This window comes from Mustela erminea, chromosome 1 (genome assembly GCF_009829155.1).
Source record: "Mustela erminea isolate mMusErm1 chromosome 1, mMusErm1.Pri, whole genome shotgun sequence".
In the NCBI taxonomy this organism is placed as follows: Eukaryota; Metazoa; Chordata; class Mammalia; order Carnivora; family Mustelidae; genus Mustela; species Mustela erminea.
The window spans coordinates 132756078-132768546 of record NC_045614.1 but is presented as its reverse complement, the minus strand read 5'-3'; the positions used below and the strand labels follow the sequence as shown (position 1 = coordinate 132768546).

At 34.2% G+C, this 12469-nt stretch overlaps 1 long non-coding RNA gene across 1 annotated transcript in view; it reads left to right on the top strand.

Annotated features, from left to right (window-relative positions):
- The first annotated feature begins 4359 nt into the window (after nucleotides 1–4359).
- The window catches only part of LOC116590418, a 151543-nt gene continuing 143433 nt past the window's right edge, over nucleotides 4360–12469 (top strand). The window contains exon 1 of the long non-coding RNA XR_004285599.1: nucleotides 4360–4511. This is a non-coding gene — a long non-coding RNA (uncharacterized LOC116590418). The remainder of the gene's footprint in view (nucleotides 4512–12469) is intronic.

The following is a 12469-nucleotide window of genomic DNA, read 5'->3' as shown; positions in this document are numbered from 1 at the left end:
TAATCTCCCCATACCACTCTATACAATTTTCTATCATTAATCCCACATTTTATTATGCATTTTTTCCATATGTAAAATACTGATTTCTGATTTTGAATCAGAATACTGATTCAAAAATTCAAATATTTCTGAGGGCAAGAACTGAATCTCATTCATGTTTGGTCCCTAGTGTCCATTAATATTAACATTATATGACACATAATAATACTTAAGAGATGATGATTCTGGGGGCACCTGGGTGGCTCAGCAAGTTAAACGTCTGATTCCTGATTGTGGCTCAGGTTGTGATCTCACAGTAATGAGATCAAGCCACACATGGGGCTCCATGCTCAGTGTGGAGTCTGCTTGAGATTCTCTCTCCCTCTCCCCCAAACCCACTCATGTGCACACATATGCTCTGTCTCTAAATAAGTAAATAAAACCTTATTTAAAAAAATGATTCTGTCATTTCAGGCAATGTAGCAGACTGAAATATGAAGATGAAATGGATAATGTTTTTGAAAGCATGTTATAAACTCCAAAATATCATCTGTGCTTTAGTTATTGTTATGGCCATAATTAGAGTACTTTTAGCTGGAAGGTTGTTAAGGTTAAGACATACATTTTTTTAGGGGTTGGCTATATTACACAATGCAGGAATAAACTTAGTGATTTTACCTATAAAATAATATGTAGTACAATTTGATGAAATCTGGTGACTTAACATAGTTATACAATATATGTTACATTTTAAATGTGATTTTTTTTTAGCTTTCTTTTTTTAGCTTTAGAAAGATATATCATTGCAGGATGAGTTATTGCTTGTTTTTGTCAGTGCCCTGTGACATTTCCATTCAGTATAACAATATAGGAGAGTTTTATTAGAGTTCCACATGAAATAACTATGATGCCTATTGAATTTATCAGATTTATAACAGTTTTTGGAAATACATAATCTGTTGTGTGTGTAAATGCAAGACACCAAAATATATCATCTCTTATTTCATATTATATTGTTCTTATTTTAGGTAGGAAGTATTGTAAAATCATCTTTGGACCCATTTTATTAATTGAGCGAATTTATTTATAATGTTGTTTATGGCATTTTGATACTCTTGACTGTGAGTTTATGTTTGAATCTCTCAGATACTAATACAAATAATTATACTTTAATATAGGGAATTAAAAGATACAAATTACTTTTTAGATAATTTTGAGAAAACTGTGTTACTATATATCCTCTAATTTCATAATAAATAAAGGCATAACTATCTAAAAATGTGTTTAGTATAGCTGCATTATATAATCTATTGCATCATAGGAAATTTCACTTCTGAAAAATAAATATGAATTTTGTCCGTTATTGCAGAAATATATATTCACTTCATTTATATTAGTATGTAATAGACAAGTAACTGTAAAATTTCAATTTTCATTTAAAAGTATTTATCTGTGGTATTGTATTTTGTCACATATTCAGTATTAAAAATGGAAATTTTAAATTTTCCAAGGAGTAAATATTTACCTGTACACATGCATAGCTACTTGAGTATGAGTGGAAATACTTCTCTCCATGTATGTATATGTGCTTGACATATATTCAGTGTATAATAACAGATGGCATTTTAAACAGATATAAAGCACAGTAGGCCTAATTCCTCTCTGGAATTGCTTGTATTCTAAAGTTCTCTGACCTTGAATAGTGCAAGTCTTCCTATTGCTTTACTTAGTTTCCACCCCTTTTTCTTCTTTCAATTTTCTTTAGAACCAAGGTCAGACCTTCTATATCAGTTCCCTACAGAGTATGAAATGGCTTATGAAAAAGTACAGAGGCTATTTGGGGTTAGAGATACAGCTTAAAGGGAAACATCTAAAGACAAAATGTTGGAAAGGCCCAAAGGTTTCATGTGCAACCCTTAAAGGAAAAAAAAATTAATAAAGTTCACACAGATACTAAAACTATATATGAATTGATTTCAACTTTGATGGAAAGTCCTTTCAAAGTCTGACAGGAGAATTATAAGTAATTGCCATTTTGAGAGAGTTCTTGCTTACTGTTATGTCAAAACTATTACTTTTTTTACATTATGTAACATTTCTGCCTATAATATCCCTTATTGCTTTAGCTGTTAGTGTCCAAAATCTGTTTAAACAACGCATATAGAGTCAATGATAATTCAATTTCTGAACTTTTATGATTTTTATATGTGAATGAATAAGGGAATGAGAAGCAAATCACAATGTTCCTGCTCCTGACACCTAAATCTAAAATGAAACATGTTTAAAATACACACACATACATTTATACAATACAGTTTTATAGTTGCATAGTTTGCAAGGGTGAAATTAATGATATGAGAAAAGCAGAAATCGAACAGGATGTCATCTAACATGGAAAAAATATATAACCAAATACATCAGTTTCTTAGAGCTGCCATAACAAAGTACCACAAAATGTGTGGCTTAAAACAATAGAAATCTATTCTCTCACAATTCTGGAGGACAGAAGTCTGAAATCAAGGTGTCAGCAGGGCTTTTCAAAAATGGCTTTTATTATGTTGAAGTAATTTCCTTCTATTTCTTGTTTGTTGACTTTTTTTTAACCGAAAGATTTTTGAGTTTTGTCAAATATTTTTTTTTGCATCAAGATTACCATACACCTTTTTTTATTTTTATTTTTTCCTCATTCTGTTAATGTGATATATCACATTGATTTTCAAATGTTGAAACATCCTTGCATTCCAGAAATAAATCTCACTTGGTCATGGCATATAATCCATTTAATGTATTTTTGAATTGGTTTGCTAATATTTTGTTGAGGATTTTTGCTTCAATATTAATCAGTGATATTGGTCTGTAATATTTTTTCTTATAGTATCTTTGCTGGGCTTTAATATTAGGATAATGCGGCCCTCATAAATGAACTTGGAAATATTCCCTCCTTTTCAAGCTTTCACACAAGTTTGAGAAGGATTTGTCTTAATTCTTTAAATGTTTGGTAGAATTCACCAGTGAAGCCACCTGGTCTTATTATTTTCTTCGTTGGGAGGTTTTGATTTCTTTTTTTTTTAAGATTTTATTTATTTGCCAGAGAGAGAGAGAGAGAGAGTGCGAGCAAGAGAGCACAGGCAGACAGAGTGGCAGCAGAGGCAGAGGGAGAAGCAGGCTCCCCGCCGAGCAAGGAGCCCGATGTGGGACTCGATTCCAGGACGCTGGGATCATGACCTGAGCCGAAGGCAGCTGCTTAACCAACTGAGCCACCCAGGCGTCCCGGGACCTTTTGATTTCTGATGTAATGTCCTGTTTAACTGTATGTCTGTTCAGATTTTTTTTTCTTCATGAGTCAGTCTTGGTAGGCTGCACTTTTCTATGAATGTATCCATTTCTCCTAGGTTATCCAATGCGTTGGCATAGTGTATTAGAATTCTTTTTATTTCTGTAGCATCAGCTGTAATATCTCTTCTTTCATTTCAGACTTTTGTTTAAATTTTCTCTTTTTCTGCTTTAGTATATAGTTAAGGCTTTGTCAATTTTGTTGACCCTTTCAAAAAAACAGCTCTTAGCTTTATTTTTTTCTATTCTACTCTTTATTTTCTTCCTTCTGCTAACTTTGGGCATAGTTTCCCCCAGCCCTACCCCCTCAGGTCCTATAAGTTTAGACTGTTGTTTTGAGATCTTTCTTTTCTAAGTTCAGACACTTATCATTATAAACTTCTTAGTAATGCTTTCACTGCATCCTAAGTTTTGGCATGTTGTAGTTTTGTTTTCCACTCTCTCAAAATCTTTTCTAATTTCCCGTGCAATTTCTTTTTTCACCCATTGATTACTCAAGAGCATATTGTTTAATTTTCACATATACGTGAATTTTACAGTTTTTCTTTTGTTATTGATTCTCCTTTCAAGGCTTCTTTGAAACAGTTATTTTAAGGTGTTTTTGTTTGTTTGTTTGTTTGGCAGTTAATTCATAGGTCTCCATTTATTTAAGGTCGGTTTCTTTATTGGTTCAACTTTTGCTCTTTTCCACATGACTACCCACCCACCCCCCCACCCCCCGGCCCCGGGATTGGTCATTTGAAAAAAGAAAAAAAAAAAAAAAATCCACCCATGCCCAGCCTTTACAGACTGTTTTCCTATAAGGGAAGATCTTTACCAATCTGCTTGGGTAAAGGTTTCAGGGGGTTTCTCACACCCTTCCAGGGGTATGTGGTTTCTGTAGGCTTCTGTTTATAGTTCACCACTTAGGTTCACGGTTGTTTTTTCAGGAGCTCATACTGTCTCCCAGTCTGGTGTCTGCAGCACAGCAGTATTTGGCCCTGCTCCAAGCCCCTGCTCTCAGAACTGGGGCACCTGAGGTCGGAGGTCAGCCGTTAGCCAACTGCCTCCAGGCCCCTTCCACCGGCCCTTTAGGCCCGGCGCATCCGTCTCAGGAAAGCTGGAACGTTGGGCCCCATCCTGCTCTTCCCTTCCCCTCCTGCGGGACAAGCCACCAGTTGCATGTTTCCTCCAACAGCTCTGAGCTGTGCCAGCTCAAGGTAAGGACTCTCTTGCTCTCTTGGGTAAAATGCAACAGCTTTTTTTTTTTTTTTTTTCCTTTCATCCCTTTCAACAGGACTTCTCTTTGTTTTGCCTTTGCCCGAGGTACTGGGATTTCTTCACTGGTTCCTGGAGTTCTTCTAAAGGCTTTTGGGATCTTGGCCTGTTCAGTTTCTTGGTGGAGGAAAAGGTCGGGGCTTCCTGATTCCGCCGTCTTCCTGCTTTGGCTCAGGCTGGCTCAGGCTGTGTTTCTTTTGAGGCCTCTCTCCACCGTTTGCGGATTCCTGCCTTCTCGCTGTGTCCTCGCGGTTCTCACTGCGTCTGCTGTGTATCCTGATCGCGTCTCAGTAAGCCCGTTGGCCATACTGGTTTGGGGTACGCCCATATGGCTTTGTTTTGCCTTAATTACGTCTTTATTTTTTTTTTAATTTTTTATAAATATTTTATTTATTTATTTGACAGAGAGAGATCACAGGTAGGTAGAGAGGCTGGCAGAGAGAGGAGGAAGCAGGATCCCTGCTGAGCAGAGAGCCCGATGTGGGACTCCATCCCAGGACCCCGAGATCATGACCCCAGCCGAAGGCAGCGGCTTAACCACTGAGCCACCCAGGCGCCCCTTAATTACGTCTTTAAAGGCTTGATCTCCAAATAGTCACATCTGAAGATATGCGTTGTAAGAACTTCAGCAGAGGGACTCTGGGGGAACACAATTCAGCCCAGAACAGAGTCTTAAAAAAATTGGGGAACAATACATTTTTGATAAATGTAGAAATAAGGGGGCCGTAAAACACATCATTCGTTTTTAAGAAAACGAATGATGTATTTTACAGTGACTAACATAATACAATAAAATTTTTCTTAAAATGTTGAAAAAAATGAAAATAAAAAAGCCCCCCTCAAAAGAAATAAGGGGACCCGTCACGTTAAAGTTAGTAATTATTAATAATAAAAACCAGACTTCTGAAACAAATGAGAATAAAAATAAAATACTTTAAAAAGAGGATCACATATTTGAGTTAATGTTAAAAGATCACAAATTTGAGTTAATGTTGAGTTAATGTAAATGTTAAATTAAGAACAATTTTAATGCATGAGAAATTTCTGAGCTGTATAGTGCTGAAAAATAACAGTAAAACAAGGACATTGATAAACAAGAAAAGCTATCTGGCGATGAAAACTCAAGGGCCTGCTATTTTATTTTTTAACATTTGACCCAGGAAGAAGTAGCTCTGTAAATTTCAAAATATCTATTTGCTTTTCTTGACTACTTTAAATCTATAATTGATAGAGTATGAACTTTGAACAACAAATGTAACAGAGATCCTTCTCATTATTTTTAACAGAATTTCTCCTTAAATAAAGTTTTATTGAATACTTATAAGAAGAACAAAGAGAATGTAAACGTTTTATACAACACGTGTTTTGGTATTTATATGCTCCATTTTTTAAAAAACATAATCTTTATACAATAAATCATACAAGAAAGTTTCAATGTTAAATGTAAACCAAAATAAAAAAAGTAAACATTTTTAGGAAAAAATGAAAAGTGACTTGGATCAGTTAAAGTAGTAATGTTTTTGGATCTTCAGTGAAATCTGAATAAAACACAAGTGGTATTCCTGAAAACTGGGGTCAGAAAAATCTTCGGTGACACAAAAGCATAAATCTCAGTATAGCCTCTAGCCTACTGTGATTCAGCAACTTCTTCTGAAAAACAGATAGACTTGATTGTGACTGCTGAATATCATTGCTGGGCTTGCTGAGTTTTAATCAGTAATATCCCCATCTTATGGGAATAACAAAAATAGAAGAAATGATTTTAGGGTAGACATTTGAACTCTTGTACTTCTTCAGTCCAGAGTTGGATAACATTAATATCAGTGCCCACTTTGTTTGATGATTATGAGAAAAGAAATTTGAGTTTTAGTTTGAGAGACTCATTTTCGCTGCTGCATATTGAAAGTAGTCACTCATCTTCAAATAGCAGCTGCTGACATCTAGAGAAGAATTTGGAAAATTCTATTTAGAATCCAATCTGCTTTCACATAACTTATGTAAGTTGTTTACCTCATTCTTTATTGCAGAGGATATCTGCATAAAAAAAGAATCCTTATTTCTCCAGAATTCATCTGTGATCGCTGTTTTGCCACCTGTAATGGTAATTTTCTCTCTGTGGAATCAAAACTGATAGCTTTGGAAAGACTGGGACTTGCAAAAACGCTTTTATTTCTACACAGATAATACATACTATTTCATCATAGCTACTTCCAAGCTCTTCTTCATATTAGTACTTCCAGGACACTGTTATAAGATTTATCAATAAAATCTGAGGCATTTTTACATCTTTATTTATTTATTAAAATATATCAAAGATAACAACATTCACTTGTGATAGCTCTTTGTAACTGATTTCCATGACAGACTATTTTATTTTTTAAAGAATATTAAAAATATTTGCCATATATCATCTCCTTTGATTTCTCAGCAACTTTCAAATATAGGTCTTACTTTCATTACTGGTGAAAAGATTGAGGCATTAACATATGAATCTTGACTTTGGGATAATAAAGTTCAGAATCTCAGATATTCCCTCTTCAGGCATTATAGTTAGAAAATAAAGAAAAATGTAACTTTTATAATTTAAAAAAGTGAAAGCAGAAACGAAACAAATAAAAAACCCACCAAAAGCCAAAAAAAACGAACTCTAGATACTTGTTAACATTGCTTGCACTTTCCTTGAGGGAGGAGACTGTTTCACGTTTGCTATTGTATCTTCAGCATCAAGCACGCTATCTTTGAATAAGTATGTATGTATATGTTTGTGTGCATGGGTTTATTTATAGATTATGTGTTCTAGGTTTTAAAGTGCTTAGAACTATCATCTTTTGATGTAATAAAGAATGAGTTTTTTTATAATAAACAATAAAAGTTTAAGTTTTCCTATGAATAATATTCTTTATTCCAAATTGAATAAAATAATATTGGGAAATAGAAACTAAGCTGAAAATTATACTAAAAACTGTGAAAATTGGAGCTCATGAATTTCCAAAAGTAATTAAATCTTACCCAAATGCTGCATCTGAGTCTTGTTTTGTGTATCCCGTTAGGCAGCTTCAAGAAAACTATAGCTGTGCAATCATAACTCCCTTTTTTAAAATTTTTTAACATCTGTAATGGAGATACTCTAAAAAGCACAGAATAGGTGCATTGATTTAATTTCTGAAATTTAAAAAAAGTGGGAATTAATCACAGCCCCTACAACACAACTAGGATGGTGTGAGCACAAAGAACCAAACACAACAGAGCAGGTATGGAGTGATTTCATTTAAATGGCCAGAGGGTCTTAGAAGTCCCCCTGGGATAGTGACTGAAACAAGGGGCACTTCTGTACCTCTAATGATCTATTTCTTGATCTGGGACAAGTTTTATTGTTGCACTAATTTTTTGAAAATTACTTGTGGATTACATTTGGGATTTGTGGATGTATATGTTGTACATCAGTAAATATGTGGTATATAATATGCAAAATTTATAATATTTTCAAAGCACTACATTTGTATGCATTTTTGAAAGTTTGAATAAATACCATGACAAGGATAAATATATTTATCAACTCTTTCTCTTAAAGCTCTGTAGTATATGTCCATGGTGCTCTCATTTTCCCATTTACTTTTTTCACCCACTCTCTAGGGTAATAAATAATAATATAAAACTAAAGTAAATATATTTATTTGTAAATGTATTATTTATAACGTTAGCTTCTAATTCTTGATTAAAAGGAGAGTAATGAGTATTTTTCTTTACTTTGGTTGGTTTTTCCTTTTGTGGTCTTTATCTAAACTCTGAAAAGTAAAATATAAAGGAGCACAGGTATATAAAAGGAAAAAATAGAATTACTTTTTTCTTTTATTGTTTTATTTATGATGTAACATGCCAAGCAGGAGTGAGGGTGAAGCTCAAACTTGAACATTTGCTTTTACATTTTCTTGCAAATGCATTATTTTATTGGTCTTCTTTATTATTGTCACTTATAAGGGCTAGTCTATTTGGCTACATTTGAATGCATTGAACTTGATACTCATTATAAAAATGTCAGACATATTTATGAGCTGAATCTTCCCACATTAAGCTGTTTTTCAGCTTTCAGTGTTAAAGAAAACAAAAATCTAAATTTGTTGCTTCAATTTAAAAGTTACATAAATACCTGAATTTGTGTGTGTGTGTGTGTGTGTGTGTGTGTGAGAGAGAGAGAGAGAGAGAGAGAGAGAAACATCTGAACCTACACTGATACAGTTGCAAAATTTGTTTAATCTTAATGGTGAACTTTTCCCTGTTATGTTGTACCATGTGTCTGTAGTCCATCATAGCCTTGACGCCATCCACCCAATACCTATTTATTAACCTAATATTTCCTTTTCCTCATTTATGTCACCTCCCTACCTTAAGCATTTGTCATCATATAATGTCATAGACTTAGAGTTATTTATGTTAGTTTGTGAGGGCTGCCATAACAAAATACCACAAACTGGGTGAGTTAGACAACATAAATTTATTTTCTTAGAGTTCTGGAGGCTAGAAGTTAATAATGAAGGTGCTGTCAAATCCAGTTTCTGGCGGGGTTTCTCTTCCTGGCTTGTAGAAGGTGACTGTGTATATGTATGTGTGCATGGGGTGAGGTGTGTAGGTGTGTTTATAGTTATAGATAGTTACTTAGGCATGACTTTCTCAGGTGTCATGGAATTACTTTTCTAATGATTGCCTTTGCTCTCAAATGTTTGAATATATATTTTTTGTGTTATTTTTATAGGTTATGTGCTGCTTCCTTTTTCCAGGAGAGTTGTTTATAGAATATTTATGGGTAGATGCCTACAGGAGCATTTAGAAGCTATGTGAGATATTCAGAGTCATTGTAGAAAATTTTCTAAAGAAAAAGGGGTTTGAGCACGAGTTCAGTTTTACCTTTAGAACTCTCATCAAAGCATTCAGAGATAGGGGCATGTTCACAATAAAAAAATACCTCTATTGCCTCAATCAACTACTAAGACTCGTATCACTTTCTGAAGATATGGTTTGATTAAGATAGTATATGTTTAGGGCGCCGGGGTGGCTCAGGGGGTTAAGCCTCTGCCTTCAGCTCAGGTCATGATCTCAGGGTCCTGGGATCGAGCCCCGCGTCAGGCTCTCTCCTCAGCAGGGAGCCTGTTTCTTCCCTCTCTCTCTGCCTGCCTCTCTGCCTGCTCGTGATCTATCAAATAAAAAAAACTAAAGATATTATATGTTGAATTCTGAATCCTGTAGTATTTAGAGCCAAAATATTCATTTCCCTCAGGTGCAAGCAAGGGATTTTGCTTTGTACTGCAGATGCCAGTTAATTTTGGTATATGTGCCTTAGATTTTGATATATGTAGCTAACTATGGGTTCTTCTCTACTCTTCACCCTAAATTTACTTCTGTACTGTTTTTATTGCTTTGGGAAATCTTTCAATATATTTTATAGTTTTGAGTTTTATCTGTTAGTTTTTAAATTGCCCATACTTTTTTTTTTTTTTTTTGGCCACACTGAATTTTTTTTTTTTTTTTTTGGTTTCTTATCCCCTGTTGTTTTTAGGTTTTGTTTTATTGTTGTTTCATTTTGTCTAGAAGAAAAAGCATATGGAGTGCAATTTCTGGTTTCAGTTATTTATCTTTCAATATTTCTCACTCATTTTTTTACTATAGTTTCTCTAGTCATCTTTGGATTAGAAAATTTTGTTCACTCACTAGCAGTTCCTTCTGGAGAAGCTTATAATTACAAAAATATTTTCAAGCATTGTCATATAGAAATATATTTTTCTGTTACCTTTGTTTTTGAATATAAGGTTGCAAGGATTTTGAAATTTTGAACCTTTATTTTTTTCCCTTGAGGACAAGATAGATCTTGCTCTAATATCTCTATACAGTGTTTAGCACTATAAAGATGTTTTCTTGAGATTATTGCTGTGTTCTATTCAAGACCATATCTTTTAATAGATTATGTGTCCCATTTTAATCACAATACCTTTGATAGTCCAGAAAAAATTACATGTACAGTTATATGTGGGATACATTTTTGAAAGCAGAGCTTTATAGAATTTATTGCCAATAACAACAAATTCTAAAAATCAACTCTAAAAGCCATATTATTTTAAACTATGTCATTAACATTAATGGTGCTTAGCATTCATCATGTATACTTTTCAGGAATTTTGCAAGCTTACTAGTCAATGAGACATTATTAAAATTAAAAAAACCTTAATATTATATTAATAACAAAAAAAGTTTCTCAAAGCCAATCACTTCTGAGTATTTACATTTACTTTGAGCCATGCTCTTTAAGTTGGGTCTGTGTTGTGGAGATGCTGTAACTACTATGTCTCTCCTTGTAACCATTTATTCAGTGGTAGCTTGATCAGTTCCTGTGGCAGTATTTGCATCTGAAAATAGGTAAAAATCAAGTCTTAATTTATTTTGTTGTTTTTGTGTTGACTTATATGAGGAAGAATATGTTAATAATGTAGATCAAACCTACAAGTGTATTGTATTTGTAGCCTGTGTTGTGAATAGCACAGACCACTGAGGAAATAATCTCCCAGGATATAAAATGGCTTATCTGATTTAGGAAAGAATCACTGACACATCACTGACAAATAAGTGAAGTTTCTGCATACTTCAGAATGAAACTGAAAGAGGTTTGACTTAATGAATACAATTTGTACAATGGTGGGAAATTTACAGTAGATCATATATTAGTTTTAATGGCAATAATTTCATTGGGGAAGGAATTTCTGGATTGAATAGCAATTCCATTTGTCATGGATGAACTACATCTATAGATTGGCTAAGAATAAAAGAGCTCATTGGAAATCTAACAGACTTCTTGTGAGAATCAACTTGTACTTGAAATTTACCATAAAGAATCTGACATTTTATTATTTCTCATAATCCTTTTTATTAATGTAACTCCTATTACATTTTTCTATGTAAACATATACACATGTTTTCTCCAGGGAGCCATGTATAAGACATTCATTAACCCATCATTGTGTACATTGTAACAAGATCACCACATGTACATCAGACTTTGCAAAACATGGGGGCAGTGATCATGTTATAGAATTATTTGGTATAACCCTGCCACAAATCCCCAAATGAAGCTATCCTCATTTGCTGCAGTGAGGCTGATGATTCACACAGGAATATGAACACAAGAATTTAGTTCTCTGAACTTCTAAGAATTTCAGAAAATACAAGAGAAAGGTAATATATCTTTTAAAGTTTTAAAAAGATTTTATTTATCTTAGAGAGAGCCTGAGTTAGGGGGAGGGTCAGAGGAAGAGGGACAGAGAGAGAATCTCAAACAGTGCAAAGTTCAGCAGGGGGCTTCATCTCAGGATTCTGAGATCATGACCTTAGCCAAAACTGAGTCAGGATGCTTAACTGACTGAACCACCCAGGTGCCTCAGAAAGGAAATATCATTGTCTTAATTGCCTTACTACATTACACTAATAAGCTTAGTAGCATTTATTTTCTTTCTGCATTCACTAATCTACCATCCAAATTAATGATTTTTAAGGTTTTTCTAAAGTAGATGTGGTCCACATTTCATTTAATGGTTGCTCCATTAAAGAAGAGGTATTTTCTTTTCTTTTTTTTTTTTTTTAAGGGTTTTATTTATTTATTTGACAGAGATCACAAGTAGGCAGAGAGAGAGAGAGGAGGAAGCAGGCTCCCCACGGAGCAGAGAGCCTGCTGCGGGGCTCGATCCCAAGTTCCTGGGATCATGACCTAAGCCAACGGCAGAGGCTTAACCAACTGAGCCACCCAGGCGCCCCAAGAAGAGGTATTTTCATAAGAACTAAATAAATGTATTTATCAAGAGGACCATGCTCCTTACTCAAAAGCTATTGTTTCCTTGATGTAGATCAGGAGAGGAAACAA